Source organism: Pinus tabuliformis, chromosome X, assembly GCF_031772625.1.
Source record: "Pinus tabuliformis cultivar Carrire ecotype Pingquan chromosome X, CPIR1, whole genome shotgun sequence".
Classification (NCBI taxonomy): domain Eukaryota; kingdom Viridiplantae; phylum Streptophyta; class Pinopsida; order Pinales; family Pinaceae; genus Pinus; species Pinus tabuliformis.
Genome location: NC_142308.1, coordinates 909,006,448 through 909,032,033, shown reverse-complemented (window position 1 = coordinate 909,032,033; position 25,586 = coordinate 909,006,448).

Sequence of the window (25,586 nt, the reverse complement as noted above, 5' to 3'; positions counted from 1 at the left end):
CCATGTGCTGTTGTCCAATACTGGCAGTTTGACAAAGATGAGGGGTAATTATACCCGTTTGGGCCTGTGTCATTCCACTAGTTGGCGATTGTGGTTGAGTCGCAGGGACAAGAGGCTATTGCATTACAACCTGAGAAACCTGAGGTTGGCATACAACAGGCAACGCTTGTACTTGCGACACTGTCACAATAGCCGGTGTAGTTGGTATATTTGACATAGGTAAACATTGTTGCATCGAATATACAACTCTTGGTTGTTGAGGCAGTATTGGCACCCAACCGCTAGATGTAATTCCAGCATAACCTGAATTTTGTTGTGAACTCTCGTATGGTTGTCCTCCTGGAGGAGACAATGAAAGGGTATATTGCCCCCCATACGACGGTAATCCGGTACTCAAAGGAATGGTTTTTCCTTGAGGACCAGACTGCCCAAATTGACACTGTGAAGGATCAATTTGCTGAGACTCAACATAAGAGTTCCCGGATATTATTCCGGATGAACAAACAGGAATGGACCATACTATCGAAATAGCCCCTGAGTGGGCCCCATCTAGCGATTGAGAGCTAGTTGGGACAGATGGTATGCCGGTGAACATTGTTGGAGTGACAGCAGGAAGTTCTGCCGTTGCTGTGTCGGATGACACAGTCCTAGATGTCGACGGTTGTTCAGACATTTCTAGTCTATCCAAAAGATTTCCTAGCGATTCTACAGGAGCTTCCGATAACGGTAGACTAATTTCTGATGAAGAAGGATATAGGGTGATCCCGACTACAAATTGCGATGGAGTAATTGATGGAGGATCCTCCACAATCTCTTCTATAGCAATCAGACCAGGTGGAAGGGGTAGACCGTCAGGTCCGTAAAATATTTCTGGTGCTGAAGAAGGTATAGAATCTACAGCGACAAATGTTTGGGGAATAACACCTTCCGAATCAGCTGTAGATGGAGCTGTTTCAGTAATACAAGTGTTTACCTTCACACTAGGATCAGCTCTACTGTCCTTTGGTGGCTGCGGAACTTCTTCTGTAAAGGCAGGGATACCAGAAATGTTTGGAGTAACCAGAGTCTCCGATGGTGTCGGAACACTTGTTCTAACTTTACCAGGGGATTTGGAACCGGTTAAACGAGTTCGCTTCATCCGTAATAGTTTTGATTCTGGAGACAAAGATGGTTGACTCGTAAGCCTCCGCGAACGACGGGGTTTCAATTGACTTTCTTCCACAAATGCAGATTACTCGACCAACTAAAATAAAGGGAAAGATGTTTCCGAATTAAATGAATTTTAGATGCTTTGACACAACTTGTTTTTTCAATTTTTAAGAGTCGAGAAAAAACAAAAGATGACTCTAATCGCCTTCGATTTTTAATGAGCTTGAAGTGGCAAGTGCTCAGATGGACCTTTTCTTTTAAGGAGTCTGAAATGGAACGAAAGAGACTACTCTGGAAATCTAGACAGAGGGATTACCAAACCAATCGCAAAACTGTAGAATACTTTTTACGGTACGGCAATTAATCTTCCCGAATGCTGTGTTCAGTGCATTGCGATCGATAGGGTGGCAGACACGACTTCCTATGGATAAAGGATAAAGCCTATTATGGTCTCCCAATATATACTCGATGGTACGTGGGAGCACAAGTCCATACTGGCACTTATCATCTCAAAGTGGAGGAATCACCCAACCAGCAATGAAAACAACAGTTACTAGGCTTTACGACGCCAGAATATGTCTCTAGCCTAGACTTCTAAATGTTGTGCGTTAGGTTCCAAAGCATTTTTAGATTCATTAAACTTATTTTACAGTTGATCTTGCTTAAGAAATTTTCCTTTCAGGTTCACCGCGTGATGTAGATATACAATTCCTAAAATGCAATCTAAGATGACAAACAATCATTTAATCTTCTTTTTGCAATGAAAATCCTAGCTACTAAAGAAAGAGAGATGATATTCTTTCAACATAGAGCAGAGAGCACACACTATATGCACTGTCCTAAACCAAACCAACAGACAGTCTAAATGCAAATGCACATGCATGTATTTGTTTTCAACCTTCTTAATGTGTGAATGATAAAAAGAAAGCTAAGCACAAATCTGAATTATTTTTCAAAGCGACATTACTAACAAGTTTCTTTTCAAGACAAAATGAAGACAATGACGACACTTTGTTATTTGGAATTGAAAACTTGCTTTCGACACTTGAAATACTATTAATTAAAATCAAATACAAGAGTAACAGTGTAATCGATTATCAAGAACAATCGGATTCTCTTCTGTGACTGAAAATGACACTTGCGACACTTCCAAATCAAGAAACAACAATTCAATTACGCTACTTCTTTGTAAAAGAGAACTGAAAATGGCTCACAATACATAAAAAAAATTACAGTTCTTTGCACAATGGAGGTAGAATAACGGCAAGGAAGGGGGTTTCCAACAGAGGTATACTGATTACAGACAGCAAAACTCCTGAATAGAGCTGAAAAGATTGAAAAAACCAAAGTCTGAAGGCAAAATTAGCCCTTTCTGAACAGTGCACCTATTACACAGGGATTCCAGTATGCATCCCACCTACAGCACACGGGAAGTGCAATGCATATTGATATCCTTGAAGATAGGGTGCAATGGTATAGTGCGAGACTTTTGATCCAGTTCTTGATCACAGTTTGCAGCACAGTTCAGGGATTTTGGCCGAGCAAGTGGTAATCAGTAAATAAATCACAGGGGTAGATCTAAGGAGGTTACTAGAGCCACCACAAGGGAAATTAGAGAGCTTGTAACTCGATTGTTTAGTTTATAAACAAAACCCGGAGATAGACTGAAGTAGCATTGATCTACTTTGCACTTGCATAGCAAATGCAGTTTGAAGGCTAGCTGGCTTGACTTCAGGCTCCGTCTGTAAGTTTATAAAGCAAAAAAATATAGACAAAGAAACAATCTATTTGCTCCCCAGTGGAGTCACCATTTTGTTATCGGGAAATCTAGTGTCTATGCAGAGCTGCTAGTCCCACTAAGGCTGGTAGCTACCTTAGAAACAAACAAACTAAAACCACTTTCGTTTTCCTTTATGAGAAGTAGATAAGGAGGGAAAAAGGAGACCAACCTCTGTCTTGCGCTTGGTTCCTTGCTTGATTCCTCTCCCTTCTGATAGGTCTTTGCCACTCGCTTCCTCGTCTACCCAGCTTCAAAGAGCACCTGTGGAATCAAAGTAGCATAACACTATCCAAGAACAGAGATCTACAATCATAAACAATATAGGACCAGATATATATTGACCACACAAATGCATATATCATCAATCATACAAGAAAGTGGAGGTAAACTTGAATAGATTTATTAATAATCAAGAATAGCAAAGAGGATTACAACCAATTGTTCTGACCCAGCGTCATCCTCTCAGCAAGAAAGCCCTTCTTCACCTCATGAAAAGCTTAGATCACCCAACACTATGATGTTACACCAAGAAACCAGTAGCACTTCCTTACAAGATACAAAATTCCAGCCTCCATATCTCTGGGATGAGGGATCCATATATAGATGTTTGCAAGGGGGGTGAGTCAGATTTTGAGATTTGATTAGTGTCCTCTCTCTGATAGTTCTTGATTCCACTTGGAGATTGATGATCTCTTACTCATCCCTGGGCGAATGCAGAGAGGCAAGTGTCACAGGAGAAGTTTCTGTAAGATTCCATGATCCTCCACCTCACAGATTGACTTGCCATTTGTCCACTCTCGCCCATCGGACCCCATAGAAGGGCTTTTCAATATGCATCGCACCTCCCGTGTGCATTTAGGTGGGATGCAACGCACTTTGACCATGGAGCAGGTGAGATGGTCCAATTTTGACCAGTTCTAAGTAGTTTTTCATGGAGAACTTCTGGGAGATGTTGTAATCAGTTGACCTTGTTCTTTTAGGGGTTGGAACAACACTTTTAGGGACTTAGGAGCCCTTGGTTTATGGACATTTATGATTGGGGTTGTAGTGCCCAAAAATGTCTATAACACTAAGGCTCTCTCAGGGTTGCCGGCAGGACTCCTTTCCGTTTGATAGTAAGGTTCTACCCTTCATATCAGAAGATGGTTATGGCGTCCTGCAATCTCACCTTTTTTAGCGTCCACACAGGTCCAATGGCTGGTAGTCCCGAAACTTTAGAAATTATGTCATCTGTGACTGCCATCTATCTCCCTCTCACCATGGAATGTTTTTCCTGCAATTTCTGCAGAAACGCGATTGGCACTGTCTCGTTAGATTGTTGTAGGCAGTTAAGGTAGGCTATCCATCTTGCCCTTGCTAAGATTTCTCGTGCAGCGTCAGAGACCATTAACACTTATGGCTCACTGCGAATTGATCTTCCTCCCATCTTGTTCACACTTAGCACATTGTACAAACACAGAGATGATGATGGAACATCAAGCTGTTCAAATTTTTAGCTTCCTGTTAGGAAAACACAGAGAAGATGATGGAACAGCAAGCTGTTCAAATTTTTAACTTGTTGCTAATTTTTGCAGAGAAAAACACAGAAATGGCATTGGAACAACAAGCCATGCATATTGGGAAACAAAATACCATTAGGCTTGCTATTCCCGAGTTTTGGTGAAGTCATAATACCTCCGAATAATGAGCTGACATGTATGCTAGTGAATTATGGGGATCACCCGCGCCCCCCTGTAATGTGATAGGCCGTCCTCAGCCATCAAATAAAGGAGCAGCATGTTGAACTGCAATCATATAGTGGAATAAAGGAACAATGTATAGATATATGACATGTTTACAGAAATGAGTGGATTACCGAAATCAAGGCTTATAATGAAATCACTAATAAATATGGAAATTCCGTGATATGATGCGAAAAATAGAGGATAGGACAGTTGACGTGAATAAAAGTTCTTATGCGGTCATTATCCACTTTAACCATTATGATTGAATTATAAATGATTTTCATATATCAAAGGTTCGAAAGGGTTATATGACATAATCTCATTTGTAATCACTATAAAGATATAAGAATAAGGGTTTATAATGTCTATTGGTGTATGAAAAATATAACTTCAATATCATCAATAGAGCTCTACTGCCCACAGGTGTCCATAACCTTGACAAAGTTGCTTATTTCACCCTTGGAACCATAATCCTTTGTGTATGCCTAGGAAAGTGTTGTGCGATGTCAGAATGGAGGCCATTGTGCTGGCCTGGTAACCAGATGAATCACAATGCCATTCACCAGGAAGGAGTGAAAGGTGGACAGGCCGGCTTGTGATGAGACCTCCTGTTCCAAGGACCTTTTATTTTTCTGATGTGCCTCTTGGATCATATCCCTGGTGTGGTGGCCATAGTGGGAATGCCACTTCACTTCTTCCTTATGATCATGGTAGGCTGGCTCTTGATGAGACCCCCTATCCTTCATCTGACAAATCATATTAGTAATCATATAGATATGTATGTTTTCTTTTCCTTCTTTTCTTTTATATAGCACTTTCCTATTTATATACAGAGGGTGGCTCAACACTCCTTAAGAGTAGGGATGGTGGAAGAAGTCTGAACATCTCAGCAGAGAAAAATATGCCCTTATTCTTATTCAATAATAATGATCAAAGAGAATTATGGGGGTTTAGAAAGAACCATCACGATAAAAATAATGAATCACATTGGTATTAGTGAAAATAAAGACAACAAAGTGATATAAATAGTTTTGTCCTTTCCTCCTTTTTCTTATCAATTCAAAGCGATTTCTTTTAAAGATAACGGTTTTTCTTTGATTTGCTGATTTTAGTATCCTCTAGTTTTTTGTATTCGTGCATAAATGTATAGCTGTGCCTTAAATGAACATTGCTCACAAAAATCTTCCAAATGGTGAAGCACACATACACACAAAAAAGAAGAAAAATGCACTCAGAAAGTGTTGTTCTTTAGATGGAACAACCGTTGTTTCTTTAGAGGAACAACAAAAGAATATTTGCACACAAAAACTGCAAGCAAAAGTAAAAAACATACTCAAAACTGCTGTTCCTTGAGACGAACAGCAAATAAAGCAAGCGCAAACAAAATATGTGGAAATGTTGTTTTCAGAAAGGAACAACAAAAAATGAAAGTACTGTTCTTTCGGAAAGGAACAACAGAAAACGAAAGTGTTGTTCCTTCAGAAAGGAACAATAGAAAACAAAAGTGTTGTTCCTTCGGAAAGGAACAACAAAAGTGCAGGAGTGTTGTTCCTTCGGAAAGGAACAACAAAACATGAAAGTGTTGTTCCTTCGGAAAGGAACAACAAAAAGGCAGAAATTCTATTCCTTCAAAAAGGAACAACAAAATGCAAAAGTTCTATTTCTTCGGAAAGGAATAGCAAAAAGGCGGAAATGATACTCCTTCGAAAAGGAACATCAAAATACAAAAGTGCTATTCCTTTGAAAAGGAACAACAAAATGGGGAAAATGTTGTTCCTTCGGAAAGGAACAACAAAATGAAAAAGTGTTGTTCCTTCGGAAAGGAACAACAAAACGGCGAACATGTTGTTCCTTCGGAAAGGAACAACAAAATGCAAAAGGGCTGTTCCTTCAAAAAGGAACAACAAAATGACAAAAATGCTGTTCCTTCGGAAAGGAAAAAGAAAATGCAAAAGTGTTGTTCCTTCGAAAAGGAACAAAAAAATGGAAAAAAACACTGTTCCTTCGGAAAGGAACAACAAAATGCAAAAGTGTTGTTCCTTTAAAAAGGAACAGCAAAATGACAAAAGTGTTGTTCCTTCAAAAAGGAACAACAAAATGTAAAAAAAATTGCAGGAATGCAGAAATATATATAGAAAGTAATTTACACAAATAGAACAAAAAAAATTATGCACAAAATTAAAAGCAATACAATTACTTAGTGAACCAAAGGTGAGGAAGAATTCTCTTCCTCAGCCAAAATCTGCATGTTAGAATCTTCCCGCAGTTGCTGGTAGAAGGATTCCCGAGTAAGCGGCTTATGGTAAAGTCGCACTCGATGGCCATTTGCTTTAAAGGTATGTCCAGATCTGTCAATAGTAGTCAAAGTAATGGTACCATTGTCATGCACTTTCTAGATTTCATACAGTCCAAGCCAGCGAGTCTGATGTTTTCTCGGAAAATCTTGAAACCTAGAATCGTATAGGGGTGCCCAATCTCCTTTGTGGAAGATTTTCTTTTTGATCAGGGTGTCGTTCCATTTTGCTCTCTGTTGTTGGATTAATACAGTATGTTAAAGAGCCGAGAGCCTAATTTCATCTAGCTCGTTGATTTTCTGTAGTTTATTGGTCTGGGCCTCATTTAAATCTAGACTGACCTCCTGTGCTATTCTCAACGTTTGTATTTTGAACTCTATTGGAAAGATGGGTTCCTTTCCAAATACTAGCTGATATGGTGAATAATCGGTGGTGTTTCTCCACGTTGTTCGATATGCCCACAAGGCTTTCGGCAATCTTGTAGCCCAATCGTGTCTGTGTGACGCAATGGTTTTTGTTAATATTGCCTCTATGACTTTATTTGTGCTCTCTACTTGGCCATTTGCCTGTGGGTGATACAGAGTGGTAATCTTGTGCTGAATATGATAGTTTTTTAATGCTGCAGTGATTTTATTTCCTACAAACTGTGGTCCTTCGTCCGTGATTATATCTCTTGGGAGGCCATATCGCACAAATATTTGGAATAGGAAATGAATGATAGAGTCCTTTGTAACCCTTGAAAGTGCCTCTGCTTCAACCCATTTGGTCACATACTCAATTGCTACCAGAATATATGTTTTATGCTTTGATGATGGTTTGATCAGACCAACAAAATCGAGCGCCCAACGCTCAAATGGTTCAATTACTAGCTGTGGGTTTAAAGGCATTTCGTCGGACTGTCTAGGGCATCTTTCTCTTTGGCAACTATCATAGGCTTGAACAAATTTTTTTGTGTTTTTAAAGATTGTGGGCCAATAATACGATGTTTGCAGAACTTTGTCACTAGTTCTTCGATCTGTGAAATGTCTATCACATGGTCTGTCACGACAGGCTTTCAGAATGTCAAATATTTCATCTTCACGGATGCATCTTCTGATGTGAATATCTACCCCTGTATGAAATAGGTAGCCCCCAATCCAAGAAAATCAGGTACTACGTTGCACAATCTGTTTTCGTTCATTGGGGGTCAGATGCTTTGGTAATTTGCCTACTGCTAAATGATTTGCAACATCAGCATACCAGGGCGTCTTGACAGTAACAGCAAATAAATGTTCATCTAGAAATTAATCTTCGACTGCTGCTACATCCACTGGCTTTGGTATTCATGAGAGAAAATTAGCTACAGGATTCTCTTTCCCAGGTCGATCTTTTATTGTGATGTCGAATTCCTGAAATAAAATCAGCCATCTGGTTACTCTATCATTTTTAATAGGTTTATTTGATAAATATTTTATGGCAGAGTGATTTGTATATAAAACAACAGGATATCCAGTGATATAATGCCTAAATTTATTTACAGCATGTATTACATCTAAGAATTGTTTTTTAGTAATAGTATAATTTAACTCAATAGGAGAGAAATTCTTGCTGATATAGTAGATTGCATATGGTTTTTTGTCTTCTTCCTGCCCAAGGACTGCTCCAATAGCTGTGTCCGAAGCGTTTGATGAATTTGAAATGGCAAGTTCCAATTTGGACCTCTGAGCATTGGGACTATTGACACAAGCTTTTTCAGATCCTCAAAAGCATGGTTGCATTTATTTGTCCAAAAAAAATCAACATTTCCTGTCAGTACATATAGAGGTGTAGCTATTTGAGAAAAATGTTCTATAAACCTCCTATAATAACTAGAAAATCCAAGAAAACTGCGTACCTTTGTCTATGTGCTAGGAGTAGGTATTAACAAAATTATTTGAATTTTGGTCGGATCTACCTATATTCCTACCACTGAGATATAATGACCTAGGATGAGTCCTTCACTCATCATCATATAGCACTTTTCATGGCTCAAATAGAGCCTGGTGGTGATACATCGTTGTAGCACCTTTTCCAATGTCTCTAGTGCTGGGTCGAAATCATCTCTGTATGGTGTGAAATCATCCATGTATACTTCCAGCCTTTCATTTATTAAATTTGAAAAGATGCTGAGGATGGCCCTTTGAAATGTGGCAGGGGCATTGCATAGGCCAAAAGGTAGGACTCTGTAGGAAAACATTCCCCAAGGACAGGTAAAAGTAGTTTTGTCCTGGTCTTCAGGAGCAATCTGAATTTGATTGTATCCACTGAAGCCATCCAAGAAAGAAAAGAATTTCTTTCCCGCCAATGTGTCTAATACCTGATCAATGAATGGAAGGGGAAAGTGGTCTTTCTGGGTGGCTTTGTTTAATTCTCTATAATCTACACAAATCCTCCACTTTCCATTCTTCTTTGGCACCACAACTAGCAGAGAGACCCACTTGCTATCGGAGATCAGATAAATAAAGTTTACATCCAAAAGTTTTTGTAATTCATATTTCACAATGTCTTTCAGGTGAGGGTTAAGTCTTCGTTGGGGTTGGCGAATGGGTCTCGCATCCTTTTCTGTATAAATGTGGTGTGTACATAGCTGGGGATCGATTCCTTTCATGTCGGGATAATCCCATGCAAAATCTTCCTTATATTTTCTCAATAGCTGGACCAATTTCTCTTCTTGTTTAGGAGTCAGGTTATTATTGATGTTCAAGGTTTTTCCTGGCTCAATCTCTATAGTTTTTCTGTTTGAAACAGAGGTAGTGGGTATTGTTTGATCATGAGTGTCTTTGAGAGGATCTTCTTCTAGTTCATTGTCAAATGCTGCCTCTATCATGTGACATTGTACACAGGATCTAGATTCAGCTTGGTTAATGAAATTGTTAATGACATCATCCTCTGTTTGATCTTTAAAATCGAGGGCATCTTCTATGGTTAATGGGGATCTAATGTTTTCGGTGAGGTATGATACAGGATGTTTGTTAGTTTTTATTATTGTTACACTTGGCTGGGTTGGAGGGTATAGGGCTAGATTCTTGATGTTACTCCCTCTAGTTATGGTCATACTGCCTTGTCAGCAGCCAATGTAAGCATCAGCAGTCGCAAGCCAAGGTCTGCCTAAAATCAACGGGTGTCCATCAAGTCGGTTTTTGGGGTTTATTATCAGAAAGTTGGCAGGATATTCCCAGGAATCAACAGATACCATGACATCATGTAGTGTACCTTCTGGCCTAACCACTGATCAGTCAGCCAGTTCTAATAAGGTAGAGGTTGGTTCTACTGATGTAATGCCCAGTTTTTGACAAGTGGTGGTTGTTAAAATATTAATTGCAGCCCCTAAATCAACTAAGGCATTTGAAAAGTTTTGTCCATTGATTTGTACTGTCACTATTGGATTTCCTATGTTTTCATATTTGACACGTGCTTCTCTCCCTGATAATAGATTAGATAGGGTGCCAACTACTTGGACTGTTGGGTTATTTTTTATTCTCCTCCTTGGTTTTTTTATATAGAGTTCTTTAATGGTTTTTGCATATATTGGGATATCTTGGATAGCTTGGAGGAGTGGAATTTTTATGTACAAATTCTTTAGTTCTCCTAGAATATCTCTATAGGGCGCGGTATGATTAATCGTTCTGGGAATGGGGGAGAAGATGTGGTTGATTGGTCATGAGTCTTTTGTCTAACCACATGTTCTTCTGGTAATGGTTGTTTTGCAGGTAACTGATTTTCAACTTGGGCATGTTTGTCTCCCTCGATTTCTACAATACGCCTAGACCTTAATTGAAGGTCGTTGCACTCCCTTAGATTGGTTTCTAGCTCTGGTGTTTTGATCATTTGAATGGATTGAACCGGTCTGTTATTTGGGTTCAGGTTGGGTAAGGCTGGGAGTTACGGTCTTAAGTTGGGTTGGGGGTTTTTTTGTAGTGCTGGTAGTGTAGGTTGAGGGAGTGGAATGGTTCTTACTGGCTGATTCATCGATCTTTTCTAGTTTGTCTACCAGGCTTGACTCTGTGAAGTGGGAGGGGACCATTGTGTTGGATATGCATTGTTTTACCAATATGGTGGAGTGTAGGGAAAATTAGGCCAATTAGATTGGCTTGTTTGGTTCGACCATGGAGATGATGAAGGAAATGGTTGTTGTGACCAATTTGAGAAGGGAGGTTGATTTTGCCACATTGTATTATATTACTAAGCATGATATTGTGGACGCTGGAAAGAAGAAGATGGATAGGGGAACATACTTGATTGTCGCGGCTGCCATTGATGGTGTTGATTAAGTAGATACACCGGTTCTGGTTCTTCTTTCGCTTCTTTGTATATTGCTTTCAAACCAGGAAGTGAGGGGAAGCTCTCCGTAGAGTGGTCTTTTGTACAAATAGCACAAACTTTAACTGCGTCTAGTGGGCACTCTTTGTGGCTGTGTTTCTTTCTGCATCCGGGGAAAAATATTGCCAGATTTTGCTCTGCTTCTGCTTGTTTCTGTTTCGCTTGCATAATATTGAGCTGCGTTTTCAGGGTCCCCAATATATTAGTTTTGAAATTCTCCAATAAATTTCCGATTTCTGCATGAGTTATTCCTTCTCCAAAGATCTTATTGTCCCTTGTGAACCTGTCATGTTCCGCTCGTTTTAGCCTTGTATTGCCTCGTGAGCTCCTGATACATAAATCAATGATGTTAGAAAAATCTTCTTGATGGATATCTCCTTTTCCCATAATATTTAGTGTTTCAACCCATTGTTCCTTCATGCCTTTAATTAATGTTGTTTTTAATACATTATCAGGTAAGGGTAGTGATGCATAAGGAGATCTTTGAAGATTATACTGAAAATGTTCAACATATTCTTCTAATGTCTCATTAGGTCTAACTACCATTTGAAATATTTCATTTTTTAACTCTCTAGACCTACAGTAATCCCGATATTTTTTTAAGAAAGCACCTTTCATCTGATCCCAGTCATTTATGACACCTCCACCTAATCCCATAAACCATCGTAAAGTAACCCCTTTTAATTTAGAGGAAAATAATTTCAACTTTTGGGGATCGGTTGTATAGTCATATCCTCTGCACAACACATCAAATTCAAACAAAAATGCATCTGGATCTCTTGATGTTATGCCATGGAATGTAGGGATGTGCTGGATAGGTATGGTCTTCATAGGTGCATTAACCGTAGTATCTACAATGGGATATTGCAGTGTAGAGGTTTGGGGGGTTTAGTGTTTGTGGGCCATTTGGTCAAATATGTGCCAATAACCTTCTGGGATTTCGAGGAGGGTATTCCTAGGCTGGCTAGAAGGACCAGGAATGGCCTTAACAACACTTCCTTTGTCTGGGATGATGAGGGTTCCTTGCTGAATTAATGTTTGGGGGGATTTTAGCTCTTCAAGTTCTTCAACTTGATTCTGGATGATTTTTACAGCACTTCCCTTATCTGGGCTGCTTAATGGCTGAACTATTTCAAGAGGAGATCTTGGTTCTTTAGTTTCCCCTGTTTCTCCTTTTCCTTCGTAGAGATTACTAAGGTTCCCTTCTTGCAATGATTTTGGGCTAGAATTCTCAATTTCTTGAAAATCTTGCTCCTCTGTTTGCCTGTGCACCTCAGCAAAGGCTACAGATGGTGATCCTGTGGCCTGAAGGGAACTAGTAGGTTGTCTAGAAGAAGTTTTTCTAGGTCCCACTGAAGGCTAAGATTCTGCTTTTTTAAGGATTTTGTCTATAAGGGTCAATCGGCCAAGGGTCACCGACACCTTAGATTTATCAGATTTGGGTAGTGGTCTAAGGTTTTTTTCAGGGTTTTTCTGCTTAGTCATGCACACAAATCAAATGCTGATTTCTACCCAAAATAACAACAAATCTGCAGGAAAGCAGGTGGGGGAGCAGAGCTGTTACATGCTCCGTATTCAGGTTCTCACCTTCTGTTTTTAAAACCCAATTCTCTCCTAGTAGGTACTTACACTACTCTCAAAAGAAACAAATGGCTACACTCTTCCCCGGCAATGGCGCCAAAATGTTGAGCAGTAAAAAGGGTATTTTTAACCTCTATTTACCCTACATTAATTATCAATCTAGGTACAATTTGTTATCTCAAGTGTGTACTCAGTCTGAGGCGGTCACTTGTCAAGAGTAATGCTAGTAGTATAGTGCTTTTACAAAAGTAAATAAATGCTGGAAACAAACTCTAAGTGTGATGGCAAGAAACAAAAATGCTTTATAACTAAATCATTCACTTAAGAAGCTACAACAATCATCAGTCAAGGATGTAGTAATGATAACTCTTTCCTTTGTAAACTGATGCAAATGAAAAGCAATCAAAGAGAATATCTTCAATTTGGGAACTGGACAGCAATAGTCAATGTTTGCTACAGTTGCAGATCGTTCTGTTCACACCAAAGAAATTACTTGAAATGATAATTCAATTAACAGAAAAGGGAACAACAACTAATCTAATAAAAAAGATCAAACAACAAAGCTTTAACTTATAGGAATAAATTAAGTAGCAATCGTAATCTAAAGGAAATGAGCAACAATCTTTAACTGGTAATTGAATTGAACAACAAACCAAGAATGGAACAACAAACTTAAGTAAATCCACGAAATATTGAACAAAAAACTAAATCAAATGCAAACACATAGCAAATAATGGAGCCGGTAATCTTCGTTCAATGTAATAAGTATTAACCATAGTTATAAGGGAACAACAATTGTGGTTGTAATGGAAAAGTACTCTGAATGAACGGTAATCACAATTATAGGTAAACCATGGCTAAATGAACAACAGTACCAATCTGTAAATGACCAGCAAAGTTACTCTGTAAATGAATAGTAATGTTAATTTGTAAAGGAACAACAATGTTATACAGTAATGTCAATATGTAAAGGAATAGCAATGCGATATGATTTCAGAATGAATAGCATAACATTTTAGTTGCGAATGATAACCTTACTATTCAAGTATGAGTTAAATATAACAAAGCTAGTAAATGAAATGTCAAGGAACTACAGATTACTAAATGAAGCAAGTAAAAGGAAATCAAACCACAAACGACTTGTAATTGGAAAATAATGGTACAGAAAGTAAGTGATCCACTAGGGCCGGGCCCTTAGCCACCAGGGACGCACTGCTGTGGTTATTCTAGAATCAGAGGATGGAACAGCAACAAAGTTTATGTATTAATCATGAAAGAGAGTTACAGTAATTGCTCTTTAAAGAGATTCGATGATCAAAGTTCAGTTTGCAACAACAAATTAAATAAAACAACAATAATTCGCCCCCTTGGGGTAGCAGCGCTGTCCCTTTTTATAGTGGCTAGGCGGACATACCAAAGATACAAATATTCTTAAGGTAGCGATCCCTCAGGATCAAAGGATCCCTCAGGATTCACCATATCATTATCCTTTAGTTATCTCTTCATCCTCTTGTGCTGATATGGCGTTTCTTCTTCCTTTTCCTGGCTCATGCGTTCCAATCTAGATTGCCTCATCTAGATGCGGTTCCCTGCCAAAGGGACAACAATTGATTTTACCTTGTCTTTTCCTCTGAAATGGCGATCTCCCATTTTATTCTTTTTCGACATAGAAAAAGGTAATAATTAGTCATTTTACGTTACTCAAAAATCTCTTTAACTTTATCATAATCCTTCATCATATGCCCACCTTATAATGTAAAGAAGTTATGAATTAAAGGAAAAGATAAAGAAATAAGTGGCAATTACATACCGTTTATAATGCTCAACAATGCTTATATGTAGATTTACTTTTATGAAACTCAACAAGAGAATATATAAAACAATAAACTTCCTCCTTGTCATGAAATAGATCAAGAGTTGAATCAAAATTTTCTTTTTTTCATTCTCATTCTCATGTTTATTAGCCATCAATTCCTCATCCTCAATCTGATTTGAAAGTCTTCTACAAGCCAAAATTTGTCTTCTATTTCTTGAGTTTCAAGGTCATTCTTTATATAAATGACCATAATTTTTTAACATTATCATCATCATCTATAACACAAAAAGGTTTTGTATATATTTGAACGGTTGCATTTGTATCATATGAATCATAAAGTCCAGATCCTTGTTCATGCAATTTATTAGAGACCTTCGCTTGGTCTTTACAAACTTGGTATTGAAATAAAAACCCAAAAAATGAACAATCTAAAGAAACTAATGAATGCTTATCTTCATACTATTAATCACAAAAATATTGGAAATACTGCTGCAAATTTTCATCAACTTCAGAGCATGGAACATGACTATCTACATCAAAGTCCTACGCAATTTCATTTTCAAGATGCTGATCTACCTCATTTTTCAGGCAAGGGAAAAGTTACTATTTGCTAGTGGTTTTCTTGAATATGATTGAAGCTAGTATCTACTTCTTCTTCCTAATGGTTAAAAGGATTCTCATGAATAGCCTGCATAATCTCATCATCCATAAATTGATCATCTTCATACATACTTTCCAAATTATCGATAAAATTGCCAAAATGTGTGTAATAGTCTTTGACCAGAAACAAGGAAGGATGGCATTCTTTATATCTCTCATAAAACACTGTATGAAAATGTCTAAGAGAAGATAAACAAGCATTTGGAAAGTTTTCATACCATGATTGTGCATTTCCCTCCAAGGATACCATGAACATCTTCATGAGACAATATTCATGAAATTCAACCTTAAGGCTACGTACATGCATGTGACATTTGACCAAATGAAGAGAAGCATCATCTCCTTTTTGATATCTGAATTTTGGAAAATATGTTTTCCAAACTACATGGGGCATGTGGTTTGTAAAACTTGGAATATGCATACAATTTAAAGGATCATACCTTGCAAATATAGAACTCATCTTGAGCGAGTAGAGTCGCCAATAAAACCCTTATTTTTGGATCTTGTTGCTAGTGGAGTCTTTGGATCAGGTTAAAATTTTATTGGAGTTTCCAGGTGAATGGTTCAACCTTCATGTGTCTGACTATTCTCCACCATTAAAAATCAGATCTGAAACTTTCATGATCTTTCTCGAGGAATATGGAACCTTTCGATTCTTAGAAATGACGCCATAATTTTAACACTTTGTAAAGTTCCCTAGGCTAAGGAGAGAAATTCAAGAGGTAACCAAAAACTAGTTTTAGGATATAATCTAGCCCTTCAAGCCTTTCATAGGTCTCTCTCACTTAGATTTATCAAAATGATATGATATTAGGCTAGGTATATTGTTCAATGAGGTTTTCTTTTTCAAAAGGTTACTGGTAAGAAAGGAAACAAATCCATTGGGCATGAAGTCATGTCAAAGATATTATTTTTCCAGCGATGTGATGCTGAGAGAAATGGTTTTTTCAAAGGGGAAAGGTAGGAATTATTGATGATGTAATCAAATTAATTGGTTGTAGGAGCTTGAGTGTAAGAAAGGTGAATACACATCTTAGAGCATTAATCTGTAAATGAGTTCTAAAAGTTGCTTTAAGAGGAAAACACAATTACTTGGGAAAACTAAATCAGAGCACCATTAAGATGAATTCTAAATTAAACATTTGTTTATTCCAAGCATGAAGACATACATTTGAGATATAAACACATAAGACAAACTTACAAGTAGAAAGAAACACAACATCATCAGGATCTGACACATGAATCCCTGCAGATCACCTTCTGTCTTTCATTCACTAGAACAAATATTTAGGAAATACAATGCACTCAAGGTATCTCTCTCTCCAATCTAACAAACCCAACCCTTTCTTAGGTTTTTACACATAGCTAAATACATCGAACTGTTCACCTACTCTGCCTAAAAGTAGGAACTAATTACCAAACATAGTTTTCTATTTAATACATCATTAAACTTAGTAATACTTATAAAAAACCACTAAATATACCACCTCGAGGCATTAAACACATGATTAGACAATATCGGGTACCCAAACAATTCGAAATATCAATCAAAATAGTGTTGAATGTCGAGTTTCACAGAACAACGAAGTAGCCGCCCATGTTTTGTATGGTTACAGTCCTCCTTTGACAAAATGGAGAAAATGGGTATTATTGAAATGTCTCTGTGATGGTTCTGAAATCTTGAGATAGGCTTCACAGTGTTTGTAGACCTCCTCATCACCTATAGAAAACTTTTGCGGCCTACTGTTAACTTTGACAACACCTATTAACTTTGACAACACCTTCAAAATTTTGAGAATATGTTGGCTTCCTATGATATAAAGTGTCGGAGGCAACAATTAGGTGTTGTGAAATCCTTATAAAATCTCACAAGGCAACCAAAAACCTCAAAATTGGATCATCTCCTCATCATAAAAGACTATACAAAATGTGCAACATGGCCTTGTTGCATTTTGCAAAGTTTGCCGAAACTAACCTATTTCTAACTTGTTAGCCTCAAAATGAGTTCATGAGTTACGGATGGCTTTATTACAACTAATAACACTTAAACAAATTATATGATGTTTTGACCAAGGTAAGTCGGTCAAACAAAAAAGTTTCTAGAAACACAGCGCCTGTGCAACGCAAACTCTAATTTATTCAACAAGGTAGAAATGTAGTGCCTAAAAACACAGCTTGATGGTCAGTTATGAGTTGATTAATAGCTCCAACATGTGAAAATGAACCTATACATGGTCATATTCCCCTATAGGAACTCAACTTTACCATACAATGCCTCAAAATCTGCTAAAACCTCCTGTGGGCAAAAACAAAATGCCTATTACAGAAGCTCCACACCATCTTCATTTATACGGTTTAAGTGGAGAGGATGTTTGTAGTGAATCTTCACAAATTGATGATGATACTTACACTTTAATGATCACATCACATACCTCCTTGAAGCCTTTCTTCATAAAAAATACTAAACAATCATCTCCACACCCAAAAATGTAGCAGAGAAGGATAATGACTAATATTTATTTAATATATCCTAAATGGTAGGCCGAATTGAGATTATTTTTTGACTTCAAGTAAATATCATTATGGACCTTCTCCAGTTTCCTTTTGAGACAAATTTGACTCACAAATATCGATAAAATCCAAAAATGGTTGTATATTAATATGGCTCATTTCTCGAAAATCATGAAGCATTTTGACTTGAAACTAAGTGGTCTTATTCATCTTCCCTCCATACATTTCTTGTACAAATTTAGTGGAAAACGAGTATATGGTTTAAGAGATATTGTGAAAATACACTGACTGTGTGTAAACGCAGTGCAAAAGCACATTTTTCTATGGTTGAAGTACCTCCGGTCAATACGTGGGTTGCTTGATGACTTCAAAATGTGTGAAATTTCCTGGAAAACATCATCTACCTCCTTATCAACCCTCTTTCATTATGAAAATCTTCCATCTCTCAAACCTCCACCTAAAACAAAAAATACACTGCCTGCAAGAAAGTGCAGTGCCGCATCTACATCCTTTGTGTAACAACCAAACATGACCACCAAAGAACTTTTGATGGGAATAATGGATATCTAAGAAATCTTGTATGAATAAAACCATGTAAATATTCTCCCAAGGTGGCTGAGAGCGGATTTTGATGGTGATAATTATGGTTTGAACTTGAAAGACCTAGCTAACTTGACCCCTAGGCCTAGTTAACTTGACCCCTTGGGATAAAAAGACCACCTTTGTAACTCTTGACACATTTTGATATATTTACAATGAATAATAAAAATTTATTCCACCTAATACGTCAATCATGATCTTCCACAATATCATATCAAACCTTTATACATTTGACAAATAACTCGGAAGGCAAAAGTTATTTTCTGACTACTATGACTATATTATACTAAGATTGTCTCCAATGGGGATGGAATCCTCCATGTGAGGTGCTAAGAACACTGTAGACTAGTAGCCTAATCCATTAGGCTTATTGAATCTCAACTTGAAGACTGCAACCTGCTATGACTTGTGATCTTCTCCAACTGCTGACTGAAACCAATTCAATACTGCATACGAACCTAATCTGAAAATAATCACATTGAAAATCCATACTAAGGATGCAAGATGAAATCTAAAGACTGACTTAGAAAAACTACTTGAAAGAATGAAAATCAAATGCTAACACTGATTGCACACTATTTATTCACACCTACTTACTAAACCAAAACATTGGTTTCTCATTCATGTAAAGTCAAAGAACTAGTGTAGCCATGAAAATAGATGGCCGCTTTTGTGAATTATGATCACACATTCCTTGAGCAGGCAAAGAAAATAAGGGAATGGAAACTCAAACTATATCTGAGACTGATATTCTTGGTGCAGGAATGCTGAAAAATCTACCTTCATTGATGATTGTGACAACCTGGCAAGATGATCTTGAAAATCATGAATGATTACCTGTTCTCAATGATCAACAAAGAGAAGGAGCACATTTCGAGTATAATGGCTAGTTACTCTTTTTCCTTAGACTTTTCGTCTTCATGAGAATCCTTAGGAATTTTGAGGTCTAAAATGGGCCTCCTAAGGAAATTATAAAATAATAGTGGAAATAATAAAATAAGATTAGATTACATCATCAAATTTTAGAGGGAGAAAAAACAACTATTTTTTCAACTCGTATTTTCAACTTATCTCCCTATGGGCACTCAAATTTCAAGTAGAAACACTCGTTGTATGCATAATTTGATTCCTCATCCAAGGAGTACCCATGTTGCACACTTTCAATGGACCTTGCTACACAAAAAATGAGAAATACAAAACATGATTGCAATCACGTTTTTTCATGTATTTCTCATTTTTCATGTAGTAGGGTCCATTGAAAGTATGAAACATGGGTACTCCTTGGATGAGGAATTAAATTTTTCATCCAACGAGTACTCCCACTCGAAATTTGAGTAAAAAATTAGGGAGATAAGTTGAAAGTACAAGTTGAAAAAGTAGTTTTATTATCTTATTATTTTTTAATCATTGTATTTTTTTACTTCAAAAGTGGTGAATCATTCCCCATGGTTGACATCATCATCTTGAATCATATTGTTTCTTATAAAGTTTATTTTTATTGTACATATTTCTTAGGAGGCCCATTCTAGACCTCAAAATTCCCCTAATGTTAATGCCATAATCGTCTTTTCAAAATTTTTCACAAAATCTAATTTATAACTGTCATGTGTAAGCATTGACTCTTCATTATAAATAAGCTGACTGTTTTCTTGAAACTGCTAAGAATCATCATTTCCTAGTAGAGAAAACACAGTTGGTAGCTCCAGAAAATCAATACCAAAATCATCATCATGTTCATCATAGTTAAACACATCAAACACTTATGTCATCAAACATGAGAATTGAAATAGTAACTTGTTCTTCAACATTTTGATATGCAAATTTACTTTTATGACACTTGGTAAGAGAATATATAAAAAAATAAACATCTTCCTTATCATGAAATAAATCAAGAGTTGAATCATCACCTTCGTTTTTTTCATGCTCAGTCTCTGTTTGTCAGCATTCAATTCCTTGTCCTCAATTTGATATGAATGTCTTCTACAAGCTCACAGGTTTTCTTCTACTTCTTGAGTTTCAAGGTCATTTTTTATATAAATGAATGCAATTTGTTTAACATTCTCATCATCATCTATAACAAAAAAGGGTTTTGTATATATCTGAATGGCTACATTTGTACCATATGAATGATGAATGTCCAGAGATCCTTGCTCATGCAATTCATCAGATACCTCCTTTTGGTCTTTACAAACTTGTTCTTGAAATAAAAACCCAAAAAAGAACAATATAAAGAAACTAATGAATGCTTATATTCATACTCTTCATCACAAAAATACTGGTAAGACTATTGAAAATTTTCGTCAACTTTAGAGGATGGAACTTGAATATCTCTATCAAAATATTTCTTAATTTCATTTTCAAGATGCTAATCTAACTCATTTTCAAGAAAGGGAAAGTTACTATTTGCTGGAGGTTTTATTGAATATGATGGAATCTAGTATCTACTTCTTCTTCCTGGTGGTTAAAATATTTATCATGAATAGCCACTATAATATCATCATCCATAAAATGATCATCTTCATAAAAATTTTCCAAATTCTCAATAAAATTTCCAAAATGTGTGCAACAATCTTTGACCAGCTACAAGGAAGGATGACATTCTTTATATCTTTCATAAAACACTGTATGAAAATATCTAAGAGAATATAAACAAGCATTTAGAAAGATTTCATACCATGATTGTGCATTTCCCTCCAAGGATACCATGAACATATTCATGAGGCAATCTTCATGAAATTCAACCTTAAGTCTACATACATGCATGTCACATTTGACGAAATGAAGAGCAACATCATCTCCTTTTTGATCTCTGAATTCTGGAAAATAAGCTTTCCAATCTACATAGGGAATGATATTTGGAAAACTTGGAATATGAATACGTTTTAAAGGATCATACCTTGTAGATATAGAACTCATGTTGAGCCAGTAGAGTCACTAGTAAAACCCTGATTTCTGGATCCTACTACTAGTGGATTATTTGGATCAGGTTAAAACTTGATTGGATTTTCCAGGTGAATGGTACAACCTTCATGTGTATGAATCTTCTCCACCATCAACTATCATATCTTAAACTTTGATGATCTTTCCTGAGGAAGATGGAACCTTTCGCTCCTTGGCAACAAAGCCAAAATGTTAGAACACCGTTAATTTCCCTAGGCTGAGGAGAGAAATTCCAGAGGTAACCACAAACCACTGTTAGGATAGAATCTATCCCTTCTATCCTTATAGAGGTCTCTCTCCCTTAGATTTCTCAAACTAATATGATATTAGGCTAAGTTTATTGTTCAATTAGGTTTTCTTTTTCAAAATGTTGGTGGTAAGAAAGGAGACAAATCCACTGGGCATGGAGTAACATCAAAGTTATTATTTGTCTAGTGATGTGCTACTAAGAGAAAGGGTTTTTTCAGAGGGGAAAGGTAGGCATTCTTGATTATGTAATCAAATTAATTCATTGTAGGAGGGCAAGTTAAGAATGGTGAAGACAACACTTAGAACATCAATCTGTAGATGAATTCTAAATTTTGCTTTAAGAAGAAAACATAGATCACTTGGGAAAACTAAATCAGAGCACCATTAAGATGAATTCTGAATTAAACATCTGGTTATTCCAAGAATGAATACATACATTTAAGAGATGTAAACACATAATACAAACTTACAAGTAGAAAGAAACACAACATCATCAAGATTTGACACATGAATCCCTGCAGGTCACCTTCTTTCTTTCATTCGCTAGCAAAAATATTCAGGAAATAGATTGCAATCAAGGTGTCTCTCCCTCCAATATAACCAACCCATCCCTCTCTTAGATTTTTACATATTATATATATAAAATATATTCCATTCTAAGCCATCCAGGTCGAATTTTCCAACAAGAAACTAGTCAAATAGCTAAATACATTGAATTGTTCACCTACTCTACATAAAAGTAGGAACTATTTACCAAACACAATTTTCTACTTAATACATTATTAAACTTTATAATCCTTGTAAAAAGTCACTAAATATACCACCACAAGGCATTAATCCACCTAAAAACATGATTAGATAACCTTAGAGACCCAAAACATTTGAAATATCAAGCAGAATAGTGGTGATTATCTAGTTTCATAGCAAAAGAGCTAGTTTCAAAGAAAAATGAAGTATCCCTCCATGTTCTGTATGGTTGTGATCCTCCGCTGAAAAAATGGAGGAAATGAGTATTATTGAAATCTCTCTGTGATGGTGCTGAACTCCCAAGATAGGCTTCACAGTGATTTCAGACCTCCTCATCACCTGGATTAAACTTTCACAGCACATTGTTAACTTTCGCAACACCTATTAAGTTTCACAATACATTACAAATTTTGAGCATATGATGGCTTTGTCTAATATAAAGTGTTGGAGGAAATAATTAGTTCTTGTGACATCCTTATAAAATCCCGCAAGATAACCAAAAACCTCAAAATTGGGTCATCTCTTTATCATAAAGGACTATACAAAATGTGCAGCATGCCTTTGCTGCATTTTGCAAACTCCACCAAAACTGACCTATTTCCGAATTTTTAGCCTCAAAATAAGTTCATGAGTTACGAATGGATTTATTAAAATTAATAACACTTAAAAAAACACTACATGATGTTTTTACCAAGATAACTCGGTCAAACAAAACTATGTCTGGAAACACAATGTCAGCACTGCGTAAACTCCAATTTCTTCAGCAAGTCAGAATTACAACACCTGAAAACATAATTCTTGATGGTTTAGGTAATTGTGGTCCATTTCTATGTTGAATAGTGGCTCCAACACATGAAAATTGACTTTTACATGTCACCTTCCCCTAAAAAACTCACCTTTACCATACAATGTCTCAAAATTTGCTAAAACCTCCTGTGAGAAAAAACGCAACACCTGTTACAAAAGTGAAACGCCATTGTCATTTCTATAGTTTAAGTGGTGAGGATGTTTATAGTGAGTCTGCACACACTGATGATGATACTAACATTGTAATTATCATATCACTTACCTCCTTCAAGCCTTTCGTCATAAAAAATACTAAACAATCATCTCCACACCCAAGAATGCAGCGGATAAGGTTAGTGACTGGTATTTCTTTAATGTCTCCTAAACAGTAGGATGGATTGAGCTTACTTTTTGACATAAAGTTAATATCATCATAAAAATTCTCCACAAAACAGTTGAGTCAAATACGACTCACGAATATCAAGAAAAGACAAAAATGGTTGTAAATTATGGTGGCTCATTTCTTGAACACCGTGAAGCATTTTGACGTGAAATTAGGTGGGATTATTCATTTACCTTCATACATTTCTTATACAAATTTCATGTAAAATGGGTATATCATTTAAGAGATATGGTGAAAATATGATGACTTCATGAAAATGCATCGCAAAAGCGCAACACTCCATGGTTGAAGTAGCTCCGGTCAATTTGTGGGTTGCTTGATGACTTCAACACATGTGAAAATCCTCGTACAACATCAAATTACTCCTTAGAAACCCTCTTTCATTATGTAAAACTTCCATCTCTCAAATCTCCACCTACAACCAAAAACACAGTGCCTATAAGAAAGCATAGTGCCTCCCCTGCCTCCTTTGCATAGCAACCAAACACAACCACCAATGAACTTCTGATGGGAATAATGGAGATATGAGAAATCTTGTTTGTATACAACCATGAAAATAACCTCCCAAGGTGGCTGAGAGTGGATTTTGATGGCGATAATTACAGTTTGAACTTGAAAAACCTAGCTAATTTGACCCCTAGAGCTACCCAACTTTAACCCTTGGGATAAAAAGACCACCTTTGTAAGTATTAACATATTTTGACATATTTACAATGAATAATAAAAATTTTATTCCACCTAATACCTCAAGCATGATCTTCCACAAGATCATAGCAAACCTTTATACATTTGAAAAAATAATTTGAAAGACAAAAGTTGTTTTCTGACTACTATGGTTATATGATACTAACAAAATCCTAACTAAAGTAAGGAGAGAGGTTTCATTGACTTTTCAAAAATGCAAGAATCAATGAATCATTTTGAAAATCAAAATAGAAAAAGAACACAAAATACATGATTCTTTCCCACCCTTGGGCCATGAGGAGGATTTTTTTTTGAAAAATGCAGCCTAACGTTGGCTTGATGGGGCTTGACCCAGGTTCAACGTTATCTACGTCAACCAAAAAAACCCTAATCGCTACCCCCTTTCAGCAAAAACCTATGTAGTGCATGCTACAGTCTCATTTGAAGCAGTATTGGGGGATGACAGAACCAGGTTTCTACATCCAGAGGCCTGTGAGATAGGTTTCTATAGTCCTAGGGCTTACGTCTATCTTCACAAACACTTAACCATTCCGAACAAATAATTATTGTAAATTCACTCAACAACTTCCATATCTTTGCGAAGGATTTTAATCGTTCATAACATGCACAAACATTACTGATCTACTACTTTTGCGCACCATATAAGAATTAATTCATATAAAGTTTAGCACAGAGCGAAATTATAGACACTTGCAGAAATAAGAAATAATACACAGATGCATCATAATTGGCTCGAAATTGTCTTTATTAAGTATAATCGTTCATGTACAGACTTCTTTTCCTTGTGCACTCAACTACAAGGGCCCATGCACTCAGCCTGTGAACTTACCAAGGTCTTCGCACACTCAGCTACAGGAGCCTTCCCCTTCGCCTAGGTACAGGAAACATATCTTTCATGCATTAGCTTACTTGCCATTACACATATTTTTCTTAATTAGATACCTCTTAGACTCACTGTGACTCATCTATATATAGCATTTCGCTTACAATACCATGGTCCACTGACCATGGGTGGGTCTCGAAACCTCCCTATCACTTACCCACCTAAGGGACTAAATCCCCTTTGAATCATACTATCTTCACGCTCCGCTTCCACATTTCGTAGAGACTTTACATATTTACAAGATTTAACCAAAAATTAACCCCCAGGGACTCCATACCAATATTCCCCCAAACAAATTAGGTGAGTTTCCCTCGAGTCACTTGAATGGAACTGCAATCTTATCTTGGAGTTAATGGAACTCCATCTTCAGAACCTGCAAATCAGTAGTACCCTGCATCACAACCTGCTGTACTTCTTTGA